Here is a 20,396-nt window from a genome sequence, read left to right as displayed (position 1 = left end):
CACACCAACCAATTCAGACCCTATACCCTCTCAACTACCTAACTTTATTGAGCTCTTACACGTGGGACCACTATCCACCTGCCCTAACCACCCAGGGTCAGGTACCAGACAACTGGGGATATCCCTATGCCCTAGAGCCCACTGAAATTATTCAAACCAGTCAATTCTAAGCATGGTTACCCTGCCTCACCAGATTCTTCCCACAGAAACCACAATAAAGGCTCTTGTCCACATTTCCCCCATAGCTCCTTCTGCCTCCTGACCAACCCAGGTGCCTCTCCACGTGCCCCCCATGGAGTGGTGTGCCTCCTTCTCTCTGAATCTCTGAGTATGACAAATTATCTTTTCAATGGCAATTGTTTCCTGAGCTCTCAGCCTTGCCATACCTAGATTATAACCTGCCTTTCAAAATAAATGGTTATTATTTTTAAGATTCTGGTAATCCAGGTAGGAAGAACAGGTTAGAAGCTTTCTTCACTGCATTAGTCAGCTTGGGTTGCCATAACAAAACATCATAAACTGGGTGGATTTAAACAGCAGAATGTATTTTCTCACTGTTCTGGAGGTGGCAGTCTGAGGTCATGGCCCCAGCATGGTCAGGTTCTGGTGCGGGCTCTCTTTCTGGCTTACAGATGGCCGCTTTCCCACTGTGTCCCACATGGCAGAGACAGAGAGAGCATGCTTTCTGGTGTCTCTTTTTATAAAGACACTAATCCCATCCTGAGAGCTCCACTTCATGACCTAATCTAACCCTAATTATCTCCCAAAGGCCCCATCTCCAAATACCATCACATGGGGTAGGGGGTAGGGCTTCAACGTCAGAATTTTGAGGGCACAAAACTATTTGGTCCACAGCACCTCCTCAGCCGGGTTTATTCTCATCTGGGTGTGTGATACACATTATGAAAGAGCTTCGGAGTGTTTTTTCCATGATGGTTAGAGAAGAAAGACATATGATCTAGCAAATGTTCATGTTTTGGCCACTAGATGATGAATTTCTGTGGCTGGGTGAAAACGGTGAAATACAATTATATCAAGGGTATGGGAGAAAGCAAGGGAGAAGGGGCCAAGCTTTGGCTTGACTCCTTTCCTGCTAGTCTGAGGAGAAGCTGAAGAATGCACTGTGGGGAAGTGAAGGTGGGAATGCACTTGAGAAACTAAAGTCAGGATTACCAATTGACACAAAACAATGGTAAAAATATTTTTAAAAGAATATGAATTATTTTCATGGACTAGTTGGAAATTTGGAGAATGAAAGAGGGAATAAAATTATATCTTAGGCCATGATGTGTATTCGATTTTAGATATTTTAGGAGACAAGAAGCCCTCAGACCCCACTGGTCCTCCCCTCAGCACCACAGAACCAGAGTTCATGCCCTTCCAGACCCCCTAAAAGTCAATTGCAGAGAGAAGTTGACTCACTTCCAGGAGAAATCTGGAGAAAGTAATGCCTGCTACCATGAAACGGGACATTTATAATTCATCGCAGAAGAGATTAGCCCTCATCATTTCTGTAGGAACTGGAAGTGCCTGTTTCCTCATCTACAAAACTGGGATAATAATAGCATTTGCCTCTAAAGGTTGTTGTCATTGACATATATATATATATATATATATATATATATATATATATATATATAGAGAGAGAGAGAGAGAGAGAGAGAGAGAGAGAGAGAGCGAAAGCACCAGACATTTAGTCTAGTTGGTTCATTGTAGCTGCTGTAAGTGTCAGCTATTACTACTACTCACATAACATTTTACAAATGAGGGAACTGAGACTTTAAGAGAGACCAAATATCTATCCCAGGGGTTATATAGTTGCTATGTGGCTGGGCTGTGCTCAAATTTTGAACCCCAAATCTACCCACTCAATATGATTCTGCTTCCTCTAATGCAACAGAGGTCATTCGCTTTTGTATCACTGCACTGAGACCTGTATGATTTATCCATCAAACTCCCATCTTCCTTTGTTCCAATTCCATGCTTTGTCAAGCAACGTTTTGTGTCTTCCCAAGATCCTGTGTCAGAGGTGTGCTCTGAATGGCAGTGGATGATCAGTCATTAGAAAGGAATATTCCTGGCTGGATGCGGTGGCTCACGCCTATAACTCCAGCACCTTGGGAGGCCAAGACGGGCAGCTCACTTGAGGTCAGGAGTTTGAGACTAGCCTGGCCAACATAGCAAAACCCCATCTCTACTAAAACAACTACAGAAATTAGCCGGGTGTGGTGGTGTGCACCTGTAATCCCAGCTATATGGGAGGCTGAGGCAGAAGAATCACTTGAACCCAGGAGGCAGAGGTTGGAGTGAGCAGAGATCGCACCACTGCACTCCAGCCTGGGGAGGCTGGGAGCCTGGGGGACAGAGTGAGACTCGGTCTCAAAGAAAAAAAAAAAAAAAAAGAAAGGAATATTCTGACATTTCTGTCTATTTTTTGTCGAGTGTGGAGGCATTTTTTGCCAGTTTGTTTCAGCTTTCTGCCTGGTAATTGTAGACATTACCATTACACAAATTTACCATTTACCATTACGTACATATTTGTGGGATAAACAAACAAAATACCTCTGTGGGCAATTGAAGGAAAAATTGCCCACCGAATCTATCATACAATCTATCATGTGTTTGTGCCCCAATCTAAAGCAATTTAAAAATCCAATCTTTTTTTTACAGATAAGTGGGAAAGTCATTTTCATTTTACAAAGTCAGTTATTCACTAGAAGATTTCTTTAAAAACTGGACATTGGTTTGTCTCAAACAACACAATAAATATATACATAAACATGACTTTTGATAAGTCTTCCTCCCAGTGCCCTACCTTATATTGCAACCACACTGACATGGCTTGATAAATCTGTCATCTTGGTTCATGCCTCTGTGCCTTTGCATAGGCTGACCCCTCCACCTGGAAAGCCCTTCCACACACTCTACCTGTTGAAGCTCTACTTTAATTTCTAGGCCCTTTTCAGGTACCAACACTCACGTGGTAGTTCTGTTGATCAGAACTGATCTTTCCCTGGTATCTTTCTGCAGTTTTTGTGTGTGTTCATGGTAAACACATCTTCTACTTCCTAATTATAAGCTCCATGAGTAAAAAAGACCCTGGCTAACCTCTTTTTACTTCCCAGTGCTCCATGCCTAATAACTTGTCTCGCACAGAATGTTCTCACAGTTCCTCCCTAGGTACCACTCACAGCAGAGGAGTATAGGCCTTCAGACTGCTTCAGGATGGTATTTCTTTGGAGTTGTGCTTTATCTTAAAAATTCGTGTGAATTTTATGTTCAGTTCTATCATGTAGTATTAGTAATTCTAATATAAAATTGGTTAAATGGACTCCTACATAAAATTTAGACTCCGGAAACTTACCACTGTTTATGCTCCCGTTAGTTAGACTTTCTAACACATGACTCTGGAGAAGGGAGTGAACTCTGGTTCTGTGGTGCAGAGGGGAGGTCCAGTGGGGTCTTACGGCTCCTTGTTTCCTAAGAAATGTTCGCATTTCTCAGTTGAACAGTGTAAGCAGAAGCTTTATAATGTTTGTTGAATTAAACAGTGTAATGTAATGTAAAAAGTATTTGTTCCAAATGCCAAATAATGGAGAAAATATAGTTAAAACAGAGAGAGGCAGTTTATCCCTCAGAAGCTTGGAATAACATATCAGAGTATTATTTGAAATAAGGTAAGGCCTCCAAAATGCAATGCACTCACATTTCCTGATGTTTCCCCTACCTTCTCCAATTCTCATGTTCAACTTGTGATGATTGATTGCATTAACATGCTTGTAGCCAGTTGCTCTGAAAGCCCACAAACAGAATCGCACACAAGGAAAAGTGCCTCCTGATTTCCATTTTGGCAGATATTTTAGCCTATGAGATTTTGGGTCTGTGCTCATTCTCATGACTGTGTTAGTAAAAAAGATGCAGGACTTTATAAGTAACTGACAGCTAGCATTAATATCTAGTTACGAAGAAAGTATAATTCAGTTTTTATTGACATGCTTTACAGAGATTTCTAAGATGGCCTAGGAAAAGGAAAGATTAATAAAAAGCCTTTGGAAATAAGTAAATTGCTGAATGAATATGTAAATAAATAGAACACCCCTAATTCTTGCCCTCTGCTAAAATAGATACTAATGCTAAGGGACTCGAGGAAATCATTTCCTAAACAACATTCCTAAACTCCAAAGATGCTAAATGCTTCCCAAAGTAAATATCTCTGTGATAAGCTTATTATGGAATGCGGTGTAACATAGAACTGTCTGGACTCTGTATGGGGAAATGTGTTCATGCGAAAACCTGGTGATCTGCATTATAACCTCTAACAATAATCCAATTGAAAATGCCAAAGTGCATTTTCACCAAGCAAGGACTTCTTCCTTTACATCTTTTATGTATCCTAGCAAGAGACTTATTAATATTTTTGAATGGAGAAGGGATAGTAGACCAGCACACAGAACCACATGACGGAATTTTCTATCTCCGTAGTAGCACCTCCCTCAATAGCTCTTAAATTCCTCGTATAATGTAGATTTAAATGTCAGCAAAGTAAGCGTTAGTTGCACATGTACTTGATCAGGTGCGAAAGAGTGCTTTTATATATTTTTTTCTCGTTGAATATTTCCTTATATTTCTCCTTCCTTGCCTGCTTACAAAACTAACAAAGAGATAGGATTTTCTCTAATCTGGCTTTGACAATGTAATGGAATGCCTAGTGTACATTGTCCCTTTTTTTAACACTTATCAAACAGCACCGTTCCTTGCATTGGGACTCTCTGAAACAGCCATTGTGTCATTTATGGCTTGGCTGTCTTTCTAGTGCTGCCGAGTATTTTCTGTTGCACTTGGCTGAGATTGTATACATGCAGTAAAATCACTGAACTGAGGAAGAGCTGCCTGCCTGCTGCTCCCGCAAGGCAAACAGCATTCAGAAGGGCAACTCACCACGGATTCGATAACATTTCAGTCACACTGTGACGGTGCATACAGGTTTAATCAACTTCACCACAGACATAATTCATGGTGGATCCCTTTTGTTTCACTTATAATCAGAATGAATACACACAGGAAGCTCATTTAGCCCCCACCATTCCTCATCGGCTGCCGTGATAAACATTGATTGTATTTTCCAGGGTCAGAAATGATGAAATCAATATGTAACATGGCAAGTTGTATTTGCCCATACTCCTTCATTCAACTTCCCTGACAAATTTTAAACCTTTTACATTGCATTTATTTTACGGATTAAGTTTGTGAGCTTATAGATTTAAATGTCAGCAAAGTAAGAGTTAGTTGCACATGAAACTGACTACATTAAATTTTAAAGTGAAAGTAGGTATTATTAAACCCCACACATAGAAGTATTAAAATATTTTATTGTTATGATCCACTAACTCATTCATTGATTAATTTGTTGATCATTCCTTTGTCATATATTAAGGTAGCACTTTGTATTTTTCAGAGCTTGAAAGTAAAAGGTTAGGTATTAATCTGTTTGTGTTACTATAACAAAATACCTGAGACTGTGTAATTTATAAACAACAGAAGTTTATTTTCTGATAGTTCTGGAGGATGGGAAGTCCAAGATCAAGACATCAGCATTAGGGGACAAATACTGTGTCCTCACATGGTGGAGGAGCAAAAGAGCAAAGGGGCCTAACTTAGTTGTCTTCAGCCCTTTTGTAAAGCACTAATCCGTGCATGAGGTAGAGCTCTCATGACTTAATCACTTCCCCAAAGGCCCCCCTTCTTAATACCCCCACAATGGGGACCATGTTTCAATGTGAATTTTGGAGACACATTCAAACTATTGACATACAAAGGTGCCTTCAAATTGTAAAACTTCTTAAAAATGTTATCTTAAAAAGTACTTTTTTGTTTCATTTTATCCATTCATTCACAAAATGTAAGGTACTTACTGTGTGTGGCCCAAGACCTGTGCTAAGAACTGTGTGGATTTAAATAAGGACTAGCCTCCATTCTCTAGGAGCTCACAGTTCAGTGGAAAAGAAAGAGACACATAAAAAGAAGAGAACTGGCAAAGAAGTCACAGATTAGGTTATCTCATCCACAGGAACCTCACAGGTGGTCTGCTCCACGGACCCGATGGAGCAGGCAGAAATCAGAGAGAAGAGAAATGCCAGCTCTGAAATGGCTCAACGTATTTTAGAAATGATGAAAAATTATAGTGCTGGGAACAGGAATAATAAGAAAAGCTACCAGAAAAATGAGAGGAGGAACCAAAATGTAAAAGGCTATCTATACCATGCTATGGTGCCTAGAATTCATTCAGTCATGGAAAACCATTGGCAATTAAATAACTGCATGTCTAATAAATTTTTTTTCACACTGTATTATATTTTATTGGTTACTTAATACAGTGTATTTTATGGTAAAATTAATCACAGTAATGATAAATCAGTGGTGCTTCACTAGACCCTATTGATTTCCAAAGGTCTTATTCTGCTCTTGAACCTCTCTGTGAATGCTTTTAGTTCTTTAAAATGTTATAAGAACAGTTTAAGACTCAGAAGACATGGGTCCAATTGGCCTTCAATAGCTTTGTAACCTTACATAGGCTAACTGATTTCTGTAAGATCTGGTCCCCTGTCTGTCAAATAGGTATAATGATTCCATACTTCCCAACGAGCTCACAGGGTTGTGGTAAACATTAGGTTAAATGTTGTGCACGAATTACTTTTAAGACAGTGGAACATGACACATGAGAAAGGTATTATTATCATCGTCATTATTATTTTTATTTGAGAAATTGAGGTCAACCTGAATTACTTGGCAATTAGTCATCAGAAACAATTTTCTTCCCTGCAGCACCAGATATGTAATAGCTAATTTACAAACATGTAGTACAAATTTCTTTATTTAAACCTCAATTTTTTGATAATTGATGGAAATGTCTTTAGGTGAATTGCCTGAAAATAAGTCAAAAAGAGAAGGCACATAGACTACTCTGGTTTGAAGAGCCCCCAGGGTCATGCAGTGTGTTATCTGCACAACCATACACAATGCCTTTGCCAACACAAGAGTTTGATAAGAATAAGAAGGGAATAATTGAAAAGCACAGATTTTGAAGAGATTTCAGCTCAGAATTCTGCAGAATTCAAAGATATAGGCTGCTCTGTCTATGGAGTAGCCATTCTTTATTCCTTCACTTAATAAATTTACTTTCACTAAAAAAGAAAAAGAAAAAAGGGAGAAAGATATAATTCGTTGGCCCCAAAGCACACTCAGATCATGATAGATACACACTCCCAGATCTACCACTAATTGACTGTGCACACTGATCAAGATACTTCAACTCTTGGTGCTCTTGTTTCCCTATCTAGTACATGAAAATATTAACAATGCTTACTTATGAGGGTTGTCGTAAAGTAGAAGTGAGTTAAAATTTGTACTCAACATATGGTACAGAGTAGGCACTTGAAACATGTTAGCTATTATTACAAAAGAATGCCAATTACACAGCATATTTGTCACAGGCAACAATGAATGACAGAGGGTAATACATTAATATCTTTAAAGTACTAAAGGAACAAACATTTCCAGTCCAGAATTTTATTAAGCCCAGATAAATTATAAATGAAAGAAACTATCATCAGAATGAACAGGCCACCTACCAAATGGGAGAAAATTTTGCAATCTATTCATCTGACAAAGGGCTAATATCCAGCATCTACAAAGAACTTAGATTTATAAGAAAAAAACAAACAACCCCATCAAAAAGTAGGCAAAAGATATGAACAGACACTTCTCAAAAGAAGACATTTATGCAGCCAACAAACATATGAAAAAAGGTTCATCATCACTGGTCATTAGATAAGTGAAAATCAAAACCTCAATGAGATACCATCTCATGCCAGTTAGAATGGTAAACATTGAAAAGTCAGGAAACAACAGATGCTGGAGAGGATGTGGAGAAATAGGAACACTTTTGCACTGTTGGCGGGAGTGTAAATTAGTTCAATCATTGTGGAAGACAGTTTGGCAATTCCTCAAGGATCTAGAAGCAGAAATACCATTTGACCCAGCCATCCCATTACTGGGTATATACCCAAAGGATTATAAATCATGCTGCTATAAAGACACATGCACACGTATGTTTATTGCAGCACTATTCACAATAGCAAAGACTTGGAATCAACCCTAATGTCCATCAGTGACAGATTGGATTAAGAAAATGTGGCACATATACACCATGGAATACTATGCAACCATAAAAAAGGATGAGTTTGTGTCCTTTGTAGGCACATGGATGCAGCTGGAAACCATCTTTCTCAGCAAACTATCGCAAGAACAGAAAACCAAACACCACATGTTCTCACTCATAAGCAGGAGTTGAACAATGAGAACACATGGAAACAGGGAGGGGCGCATCACACACCAGGGGCTGTTGAGGGTGGGGGGCTAGCATTAGGGGAGGATAGCATTAGGAGAAATACCTAATGTAGATGACGGGTTGATGGTGCAGCAAACCATCATGTCATGTGTATACCTATGTAACAAAACTGCACGTTCGGCACAAGTACCCCAAAACTTAAAGTATAATTAAATAAAAAAATAAAAAATCCAAAAACAATTTCTTAATTGTAAAAGTGCCTGATAAATAAAGATGGAAAATTATAGCTCAAAATAAATAAATAAATAAATGTTTTACATCACCGAATTGTAAAGAAAAAAAAAGGATATTTTTCATACCAAACCCTAAAATGTTTACAATTCACTAACCCATACTAAAAGATTATTAAAGGATGAACTGTGCAAAAAGAAACAAATTCAAAAGGGCTGAGTTAAAAGAAACAAAATTCATCATAAAACAAGTCTTAATTAGCTATTGACTATACAGGTTCTCCTAATTTTTGTGTTAACAAAATGTAAAAATTAAAATCAGGTGAAAATAGCAGGCGAGTTGCTCAATGACTAGCTAAAACATGCTGAGGCCTATGTCCTACACGGGAAGGTCAAAATACTGAAAAACCTTAAACATTCTTAGAAAAGTATATAGCTAAATATTTATATTTAAAAATTAAGAGTAGTACACTATCCCCCACTGCTAAATTTGACTGGCTACAAAAATATGGGTAATTTGTAATGCATAACATTACAGGGGAAAACTTAAAGAAAGAAAATAAAGGCAAGCAGAAAATACAAAATAAGACGGTAGAAATAAGACATTATTGTTTGCAGTAGTATAAATCAGTAAACAATATAACAATTGCCGACAGGAGAATGGATAAATGTTTGTACAGTTGTTCGATGGTAAACAATAAAGCAGGTGATGTGAATGAACGAGAGGAGCAGGTGTCAGTGGGCTACAGTTGAAGGAAAAAGAAAGTTCCAAAATATACATATGGTATGGTAATATTTATCTAAATTTCTAAAGTATAAAACCACAGGAAGGAAAGGGGAACTGAGATTGGCCAAACCTAACAAATTTGTCAAAAGTTAATATTTTCATCTGTTGGTGATTTGTTGTCATGATTTCTTAGACTTTTCCAATTGTTTTGTGAAAAATATTATATGTGTTTATTTGACATGCTTATTTTTTCTGATTTATTTAAAATTTTAAATTCTTTAAAAATATTTTAAAATTTTTAGTGAATACACAACAGTTGTACATATTTGCAAGGTACTTGTGATATTTTGATATAGTATATGATGTGTACTGATCAAATATGAATAATTGTATATCTATCAGCTAAATATTTATCATTTCTTTGTGTTGGGAGCATTTCCAATCTTCTAGCTATTTTGAAATATACAATAAATTATTGTTAACTATAATCTCTCTATTGTGCTATTGAATAGAACTTATTCATTCTATCTAAATGTATTTTTGTATCCATTAATCAATCTCTCATCATCCTCTGATGCCCCTTCCCAGCATCTGGTAAACATTCTTCTACTGTTTACCTCCATGAGATCAATTTTATCTCTCAAATATGAGTGAGAACATGCAACATTTGTCTTTCTATGATTGGTTTGTTTCCTTTAACTTAATGTCCTCTAGATCCAACCATGTTGCTGCAAGTGACAAGATTTTATTCTTTCTTATGGCTGAATCATATTCCATTGCATATATGTACTACACTTTCTTTATTCATTTGTCCAATAATGAACACTTAGGTTGATTTCATATCTTGGCTATCATGAATAGTGCTGCAATAAACATGGGAGTGTGGATATCTCTTCTATATACTGATGTCCTTTCTTTTGAATATTTACTAAAAACTGAGATTGCTGGATCATATGGTAGTTCTATTTTTAGTTTTTTTGAGGAAGTTTCATACTCTTTTCTATAGTGGCTGTATTAATTTACATTCCACTCACAGTGTACAAGCATTCCTCTTTCTCTGCAGCCTTGTTAGCGTTTATTTTGTCTTTTCCATAATAGCCATTTTAACTAAGGTGAAATTATAACTTATTGTGGTTTTGATTTGCATTTCCCTGTAGATCATTTTTTTTTCACATATTTTTTCGCCATTAGTATGCCTTCTTTTGAGAAATGTCTATTCAGATCTTTTGCCTATTCTTCAATTGGATTATTTGTTCGTTTGCTATTGAATTGAGTTCACTATATAGCCTGGTTATTAATGCCTTGTCAAATGGATGGTTTGCAAATATTTATTCCCATTCTATAGGTTGTCTCTTTACTTCATTGATTGTTTCCTTTGTTGTGCAGAAGCTTTTTAGCTTGATTTAATCCATTTGTCAATTTTTGCTTTGGTTACCTGTGTCTGTTGTTCCCCTCTTTGTGTTCATGTGTTCTCGTTGTTTAGCTCCCACCTATAAGTGAGAACACGTGGTATTTGGTGTTCTGTTCCTGCATTAGTTTGCTAAGGATTATGGCCTACAGCTCCATCCACGTTGCTACAAAGGACATGATCTCATTCTTTTTTATGACTGCATAGTATTCCATAGTGTGTATGTAAGAAAAGTCTTAGAGACTTTGTCCCACGAACCCATTTAGCAAACAAGAAAATCAAATCCAATAAATTAAGTAAATTATCAAAGGTCACATAACCAGTAAATGGTAGTTTCAGAATTAAAGTGCATCTCTCTTGATTTATACTTTTAACTGTTGGGAATTTGGAGTATGACCCATTGTGCATTTTTAAGAAGTTTCAGAAATGTGGGTAATGGGAAAGCAAGATGTGCACACATAGTTCGGTTCTTCTGCTTTCTTTCCTGGTGTGTTCTTTCATATCTTTCACGTCATAAGAAAACCAATACAGTTGAAAAATCAGATAAATACTGAATCTTTGGTAGTTCTAAGTGATCAGATTATCTGAGAGAATCAAAAACTCATATAATACAAGATTTTTATTTTTAATAATCTGGCATTTTCTCATTGAACTGTTTCATTATAGCCTAATGTAGAAATCAAACACAAAAAGAAAATAAGGATTTCTCAGGTTATAGGTACGATGATTAAGTGCCAGATTAAAAGCATAATTTCAGTAGGGCATAGAGGCTGACATAACAGGGCATCATAAACAGAAACAGAACACAGTTTCCAAATAAGGAGAAAAAAGATTACTTTCAATTTTTAGTGTAATATAAAAATCTTAAAGACTAGCCTTAAAAATAAGCAGTGTGAACTTCTGGTGCTGGCCAAGATTGAGTAAGCCCAATATAGACCATCCCTCACTGATAACTAAAATCTGGACAAAATATAAAAAGTAACTACTTGAGGACTTTGAAAAGTAAACCATAGCACATAGATTGGGAAGGAACGTCAAAACTTGAAGCACAACCCAAAACAGTCTTGAGTTTTCTGTATTTCTTTTTCTCCTTAATCTCCCAGCTTTGACCTGAAGGTAAGCCAATGCTGGGAACTGCACAGTGGGTGTAGACAGCAAAAATTACAAGAGAAACTGCCTCTTTCTAGCCAAAAGACTGGGGAAGGGATGCAGCTGGAATATTGGGGATCCCCTTTTGCAATACAATGGACTGAATGTTTGTTCCCCCCACAATATTCACATGTTGACATCCTAACCTGTAAGGTGATGATATCAGGAGGTGGGGTCTTTGGGGGATGATTAGGTCATGGAAATGGAGCCCTCATAATGAGGATTAGTGTTCTTATAAAAGAGGCCCCAGTTAGGCACAGTAGTACCCCTGTAATCTCAGTTGCTCAGGAGGCTGAGGCAGGAGGATGGCTTGACCCCAGGAATTTGAGTTCAGTCTGGGCAACATAGTAAGACTCTGTCTCTAAAAAAAAGTAAATAAAGAGTCCCAAGAGAGCTGCCTTGCTCCTTTCACTGTTAGAGCATGCAGTGGGAAGTCTACAGTGGGCAGCTCAGAAAAGGGCCCTCACCAGAGCCTGATCATGTTGGCACCTGTATCTTGGAATTCTGGCCTCCAGAACTATGAGAAACAAATTTCTATTGTTTTTAAGCCATGCAGCCTATGGAAATTTATTATAAGGTCCTGAGCAGACTAAGACATCCTTCCCTGTATTAGTCTGTTTTCATGCTTCTGATAAAGACATACCCGAGACTGGGCAATTTTTTTTTTTTTTCATGTTTAAAAAAAGTGACATTGTTTTATTACTATTGGCAGGTGGGGCCTGCATGAGGTGGTTGGTATGCTGGGCTCAGGGGATGTGTGGGCTATGGAGATGATGACGGAAAGGCTGGAAGGAAAGGGGATGCGTCTGAAGGCCAGGCCCAGGGGGTCCTCAGATCCGCTTCTGGGAAGGGACAGCCTTGAGGAAGGAGTCATGGCAAGCCATAGCTAGGCCACCAATCAGATTCAGAAATTCTGAGAAATCTAGCTGTCCATCACTGTTGGTATCCAGTCTCTTCATTATGCGGTCAAGGACACCGGGATCCTTCTGGTTCTTTGTGAAGGCAGCTAGTTCTGTATTTATGAAGCTTAGGAACTCCGTCTTGGAGAGAGTGTAGTTATAACCATCCTTTCCAGCATACTTCTGGAAAACAGCAATCAGGGACTCGATGCACCGCTCAGTTTCTGTAGGGCTGGAGACTTTTGCCATGTTGGAGCTGAGCGAGGCGCGGGAGGCTGTGGCTGGGAGCGGCGCTGAGAGCTCTGTGCGCGCGGCGTGCGGGTCTGGAACGGAGACTGGGCAATTTAAAAAAGAAAGAGGTTTGATTGAACTTACAGTTCCACATGGCTGGGGAAGTCTTGCAATCATGGTAAAAGGCAAGGAGGAGCAAGTCACATCTTCCATGGATGGAAGCAGGCAAAGAGAGCGAGCTTGTGCAGGGGAACTTCTCTTTTTAAAACTACCAGATCTCGTGAGACTTATTCACTATCATGAGAACAGCACAGGAAAGACCTGCTCCCATGATTCAATTATCTCCCACTAGGTCCCTCCCACAACACGTGGGAGTTCAAGATCAGATTTGTGTGGGGACACAGCCAAACCATATCATTCCCCCTCCCTTTTTTCCCTCTCCCTTAAGGCCAACCTGACCCAGGAAGATGCCCTGCTGTAGCAGTGGTGGCAGCCCTGGCATGAGCATCTAAAAGTCCAGAGAAAACTTGTCTTACTAGTCAGAGGAATCAGCAAAAGGAATTCATATGGTTGTTCTCTCTTCCTCTCATCAATTCACTCCAAGGGCAACCACAAATGTATAGTATTGCATGACATCCCAGGTAGCTAAAACTGTAAGAGAAGGGAAACTAACTATGATCTATCCTCACTGCTCAAGTCCTAGACTGACCCTTTAGTCGTTCACATACATAGGGTTTGAAAACTGAATGTGAGAACCACCACCCACAAGTGGTAAAACAGAGCTGTTGTCTGATCCTAGCAACACTACCTAATTTGAAGATTTACTGTAAAATAACAGAAATCAAGATAGTGTGATGTTTGCAAAATGTAGATCCATGGCAAGAATAGACATCTCAGAAATAGATTCACTGAAATGTGGTCAACTGATTTTTAGCAATTATGCAAAGACAAAGAAAGAATAGTAGAGGAAGAACAGTCTTTTCAGTTGGAATAATTGCACTGCAATATGCAAAAAAGGACCTGGATGTTACACACCTCATATAAAAATTAACCCGGATGGATTATAAACCCAAATATAAAATATAAAAATATAAAACTTTCAGAAGAAAACATAGGAGAAAATCTTTGTGACCTCAGGTTGGAGAAAGAGATCTCAGATATGACTCCAAAAGCATTACTCTAAAGGAAGAAATTCATCAATATAACTTCATCAAAAGTTAAAAACTTTTTCCCTGCAAAAGAATAAAACTATTTTTTAAATTCTGCTTGCAATGGACTGAATGTGTGTATCCTCTACAAGTTCATATGTTGAAATTCTATCCCACAAGGTATTGAGAGGTAGAATTGGTGGAAGGTACCATTAAAAGAATAAAAAGACAAGCTACAAACTGAGAGAAAATATATAAAATCACATATATGACAAATAATTTGTATCCAGAATATTGTTTTAAATCTTAATAGTCAACAAAAGCAAATAATCCAATAAAAAATGGGCAAAAGATTTGAATAGACACTTCACCAAAAAAAGGTAGATTGATAGACACCTGAAAAAAATGCTTAACATAATTATTCATTAGGGAAATCCAAATTCAAATTAAAAACGTGAGATACTATTATACTCCTATTTGAAAGGCAAAAAATTTTTAAGAAACAAACTAATGCTAACAAATGCTATCTAGCATAAGACGTAAGTAGAATTGTTATATATTGCCGCTGGGCATGAAAAATGGCACAGCCACTCTGGAAAATAGATCGTCATTTTCTTTTTAAAAAATTTCTCTGAATGCTTTTTTTTTATTTTTGAAACTTGAATTAACATTGGGAACAGATTACTATGAAAAGTATACGTGAAAATATTGCATCTTGTGAACTCATTCTTTTTTGCCTATTTTATTCTTATGAAATAGTTATGCTGAATTAGTGGTATTTATGACTAAAAAACATTAGTCTTTAAACAGAAGATTAATTTGACACATAACTTGCTTACTCATCGTCTAGTCATGTTTCTGCAAGGACATGATCTCATTCTTTTTATGGTTGCATTGTATTCCATGGTGTATATGTATCAAATTTTCTTTATCCAGTCTACCATTGATGGGCATCCAGACTGATTCCTTGTCTTTGCTATTGCGAATAGTGCAGCGATGAACACACACATGCACGGGTCTTTATGGTAGAATGACGTATACCTCTTTGGTTATATATCCAGTAATGGGATTGCTGGATCAAGTGGTAGTTCTATTTTAAGTTCTTTAAGAAATCTCCAGACTGCTTTCTACAGTGGCAGAACTAATTTACATTCCCACCAGCCATGTATGTGTTCCCTTTTCCCCACAACCTTGCCAGCACCTGTTATTTTTGGACTTTTTAATAATAGCCATTCTGACTGGTGTAAGATGGCATCTCATTTCGCTTTTGATTTGCATTTCCCTAATGATTAATGACTTTGAGCATTTTTTATAAGCTTGTTGACCAGATGAATGTCTTTTTTGAGGAGTGTTTGTTCATGTCCTTTGCCCATTTTTAAATGGGGTGATTTGTTTTTTGTTTGTTGATTTGTTTAAGTTCCTTATAGAGTCTAGATATTAGACCTTTGTTGGATACATAGTTTGCAAATAATCAATCTTTCTCTGGAGGTTGTCTGTTTATTCTATTGATAGTTCTTTTTTTGTGCAGAAGCTCTTTAGTTTAATTAGGTCTCACTTGTCAATTTTCGTTTTTGTTGCAATTGTTTTTGGAGTCTTCATCATAAAGTCTTTGTCCAGACCAGTGTCCAAAATGGTATTTTTTAGGTCTTCTTTTAGGGTTTTATAAGCCCTGGAAGAATGATATTATACCTAGAAGCCTAGAAGACTATGGGGTTTTCTTTTCTTTTCTTTTCTTTCTTTATCGGGGGAAACCCCATCCCTGATATTTATCATGGGTTCTTTTCTATTTCCCTAAGCATCTCAGCTGGTTTGAGAAATAAAGGGAAAGAGTACAAGAAAGAAATTTTAAAGCTGGGTGCCCCAGGGAGACATCACACATCATCAGGTTCCGTGATGTTCTCTGAGTCGTAAAACCAGCAAGTTTTTATTAGCAATTTTCAAAAGGGGAAGGAGTGCACGAATAGGGTGTGGGTCACAGAGATCACATACTTCACAAGTTAATAAAATATCACAAAGCAAGTGGAGGCAGGGCGAGATCACAGGACCACAGGATGGGGCGAAATTAAAATTGCTAATGAAGTTTCGGGCATGCATTGTCATTGATAACATCTTATCAGGAGACAGGATTTGAGAGCAGACAACCTGCCTGACCAAAATTTATTAGGTGGGAATTTCCTCGTCCTAATAAGCCCGGGAGCACTACAGGAGACCGGGGCTTATTTCATCCCTTGGGCTTCCACTGTAAAAGGCGGCCGCCTCAAGGGGGCTGTCTATAGACCCACCCTCAGGGCACATTCTCTTTCTCAGGGATGTTCCTTGCTGAGAAAAAGAATTCAGTGATATTTCTCCTATTTGCTTTTGAAAGAAGAGAAATATGACTCTGTTCCACCTGGCTCACTTGCAGTCAGAGTCCAAGGCCATCTCCCTTGTTCCCTGAAGATTGCTGTTATCCTGTTCTTTTTTCAAGGTGCCCAGATTTTATATTATTCAAACACACATGCTCTAGAAACAATTTGTACAGTTAACACAATCATCACAGGGTCCTGAGGTGACATTCATCCTCCTCAGCTTATGAAGATGATGGGATTAAGAGATTAAAGACAGGCATAGGAAATCACAAGAGTATTGACTGGGGAAGTGATAAGTGTACACAAAATCTTCACAATTTATGTTCAGAGATTGCAGTAAAGACAGGTGTAAGAAATTATAAAAGTATTAATTTGGGGAACTAATAAATGTCCATAAAATCTTCACAATTTATGTTCTTCTGCCGTGGCTTCAGCCACTCTCTCTGTTCAGGGTACCTGACTTCTCGCAACATTTCTTTTTTTTTTTTCAGACTGAGTCTTACTCTGTCACCTAGGCTGGAGTGCAGTGGCAATCTTGGCTCACTGCAACCTCTGCCTTCCAGTTTCAAGTGATTCTCCTGCCTCTGTCTCCTGAGTAGCTGGGATTACAGGCATGTACCAGTAGAGACAGGGTTTCACTATGTTGGTCAGGCTGGTCTTGAACTCCTGACCTCATGATCCACCTGCCTCGACCTCCCAAAGTGTTGGGATTACAGGTGTGAGCCACCAGGCCTGGCCTTCTTTTTTCTTTTTTTATTTTACTTTAAGTTCTGGAATACATGTGCAGAACGTGCAGGTTTGTTACATAGATATACATCTGCCATGGTGGTTTGCTGCACCTATCAATCCATCATCTAGGTTTTAAGCCCCGCATACATTAGGTATTTGTCCTAATGCTCTCCCTCGTCTTGACTATGGGGTTTTCTAGGTATAGTATCATATCATCTGCAAAGAGAGATAGTTTGACTTCCTCTTTTCCTATTTGGATGCCTTTTTTTTCTTTCTCTTACCTGATTGCTCAGGCTAGGACTTCCAGTACTATGTTGAATAGGAGTAGTGAGAGTGGGCATCCTTGTTCTGGTTCTCAGTGTTCTCAGATTTTGCCCATTCAGTGTGATGTTGGCTGTGGGTTTGTCAAAGACAGCGCTCGTTATTTTGAGGCATTTACCTTCATTGCCTAGTTTACTGAAGGTTTTTAACATGAAGGGCTGTTGTATTTTATTGAAAGCCTTTTCTGTGTCTAATGAGATGATCATGTGGATTTTTGTTTTTAGTTATAGTTATGCTATGAATCACATTCAATTTGCATATGTTGAACCAACCTTGCATCCCAGTAATAAAGCCTTCTTGATCATGGTGGGTTAGCTTTTTGATGGGCTGCTGGATTCAGTTTTCTAGTATTTTGTTGAGAATTTTTCAATCTATATTCATCAGAGATATTGGTCTGAAGTTTTCTTTTGTGTGTGTGTCTCTGCCAAGTTTTGGTATCAGAATGATTCTGGCCTCATAGAATGAATTAGGACAGATTCCCTCCTCCTCAATTTGTTGGAATAGCTTCAGTATGATTGGTACCAGCTCTTCTTTATACATCTGGTGGAATTTGGCTGTGAATCTGTCTGGTCCAAGGCTTTTTCTGGTTGGCAGGTTTTTATTACTGATTCAATTTTAGAACTCATTATTGGTCTGTTCAGGGGTTCAATTTCTTCCCAGTTCAATCTTGGGAGGTTGTATGTTTCCAGTAACTCATCCGTTTTTTCTAGGCTTTCTAGTTTGTGTGCATAGAGGTGTTCATAGTAGTTTCTGAGTTTTTTTTTTTTTTTTAATATTTCTATGGGATCAGTGGTAATGTCTGCTTTTTCATTTGTCTTTATTTGGATATTCTTTTTTTCTTTAATAATCTAGCTAGTAGTCTATCAATCTTATTTATTCTTTCAAAAAATAAAGTTTTGGTTTAATTGATCCTTTGTATGGTTTTTCTTACCTCCATTTCATTCAGTTCAGCTCTGATTTTGGTTATTTCTTTTCTTCTGCTAGCTTTGGGATTGGTTTGCTTTTGGTTTTCAAGTTCCTCTAGGTGTGATATTAGATTGTTAATTTGAGATCTTTCTGACTTTTTGATGTGGGCATTTAGCATGATAAACTTTCCTCAACATTGCTTTAGCTGTGTCCCAGACATTCTGGTATGTGGCACTTTTATTTTCATTAGTTTCAAAGAATTTCTTGATATTTGTCTTAATTTCATTGTTTACCCAAAAGCCATTCAGGAGCAGATTGTTTAATTTCCATTTATTTGTATGGTTTTGAGAGATCTTGCTATGGATTTCTATTTTTATTGTGCTTGTTGTCTGAGAGAGTGCTTGGTATGTTTTCAGTGTCAGTCTGAAGGCTCTAGGGGGTAGGAGTTGGGGGGATCGCCTGCGCCTAGGATTGCAACGGCTCATGGCAGAAGTGTGGGTCCCAGGGCATCTCACTCACTCACCATTTTTCCATGGTGGGGACCCACCCTTGGCTCCATGCCAATCCTTGGTGGGCAGCTGTCCTGCCTTGCTCCTCCCTATTTTCTGTGGGTCACATTGTTTCCTTGATGCATCCCAATGTGTCCTCCGGGATGATCCAGTTGAAGAGCTAGTGTTTACTGGCCACTCTATCTTTTCTCTGTGAGAGTGGCACACACTAGCTGCTTTTAGACAACCATCTTGGCACCTCCCCCACCCCCATAATTTTCTTATAAAGCTAAAAAAGCAACAAGCAACTATGCAGCCCAGTAATCCTACTCCTAGGTATTTTACCCAAGAGAAATGAAACATGCTTATACAAAAATGTGTACACAAATGTTGACAGCAGTTTGTCTTAATCTTGTCTGTGCTCCTATAATGAAATGCCTGTGATCGGGGAAATTTATAAAGAACATGTTTTTTTTTGAGGCAGGATCTCACTCTGTCACCCAGGATGGAGTTCAGTGGCATGATCTTGGCTCACTGCAGCCTCAAACTCCCATGCTCAAGCAATCCTCCATCTCAGTTTCCTGAGTAGTTGGTACCATAAGTGACGCTACCACACCTGGCAAGAATAGAAATTTATTTCTCATAGTTCTGGAGGCGGAGAAGCCCAAGATCAAGGTTCCAGTAGGTTTAGTGTCTGGCAAGGACCCAGCCTCTCTGCTTTCAAGATGTCACCTTATTGATGTATCCTCCAGAGGTGACAAATGCTCTGTCCTCACCTGGTGGAAGACCAGAGGAGCAAAAGGGCTAAACCCTATATAAAACCTCTTTAATAAGGGCCTAAATTCCATTCATGTGGGAGGATCCCTCATGACCTAATCACCTCCTAAAGGTCCCACCACTTAATATTATTATATTGGTAATTAAGTTTCAACATATAAATTTTGAGGGACACATTCAGACTATGACACAGTTTTACTTATAATCACCCCAAATTGGAAACAATCAGAATGCCTTTCACCCATTGAATGGATAAATACACTATGATATATCTACATAATGGAATATTACTCAGTCATCTGAAGGAACAAACTATTAATACAGGCAAGATTGATGACCCTCATATGTATGATGCTAAAGTAGGTGTCAGCAAGCTCTTTGGTTTGCAGGCCAAATGCAGCAACACCCATTCATTTATGCATTGTCTATGGCTGTTTTCATGCTACAATGGCAGAGTTGAATAGTTGCAAGAGACTATATGGCCTACAAAGATGAAAATAATTATTACTTGGCCCTTTACAGAGAAAGTTTGCCAATCCCTTTGCTAAGTGAACAGAGCCAGATACAAAAGGCTATATTCTCTATGGTTGCATCTATATAACAATCTGGAAAAGGCAAAACTACTGGGATGGAGAACAGGTTATTTATTCCCAGTGACTGAGCTTGGGATCAGGGATTGGTTGTAAAG

The 20,396-nt window shown here is 38.3% G+C and overlaps 1 pseudogene; it reads right to left on the bottom strand.

Annotated features, from left to right (window-relative positions):
- Window positions 1–12,530: 12,530 nt before the first annotated feature.
- LOC105496836 (protein S100-A11 pseudogene) lies at window positions 12,531–13,084 on the bottom strand (annotated as a pseudogene).
- Window positions 13,085–20,396: the final 7,312 nt, after the last annotated feature.

Source organism: Macaca nemestrina, chromosome 5 (genome assembly GCF_043159975.1).
Source record: "Macaca nemestrina isolate mMacNem1 chromosome 5, mMacNem.hap1, whole genome shotgun sequence".
Taxonomy (NCBI): Eukaryota; Metazoa; Chordata; class Mammalia; order Primates; family Cercopithecidae; genus Macaca; species Macaca nemestrina.
Note: the sequence above shows the minus strand (reverse complement) of the source record. Positions and strands in the feature narration are given on the sequence as shown.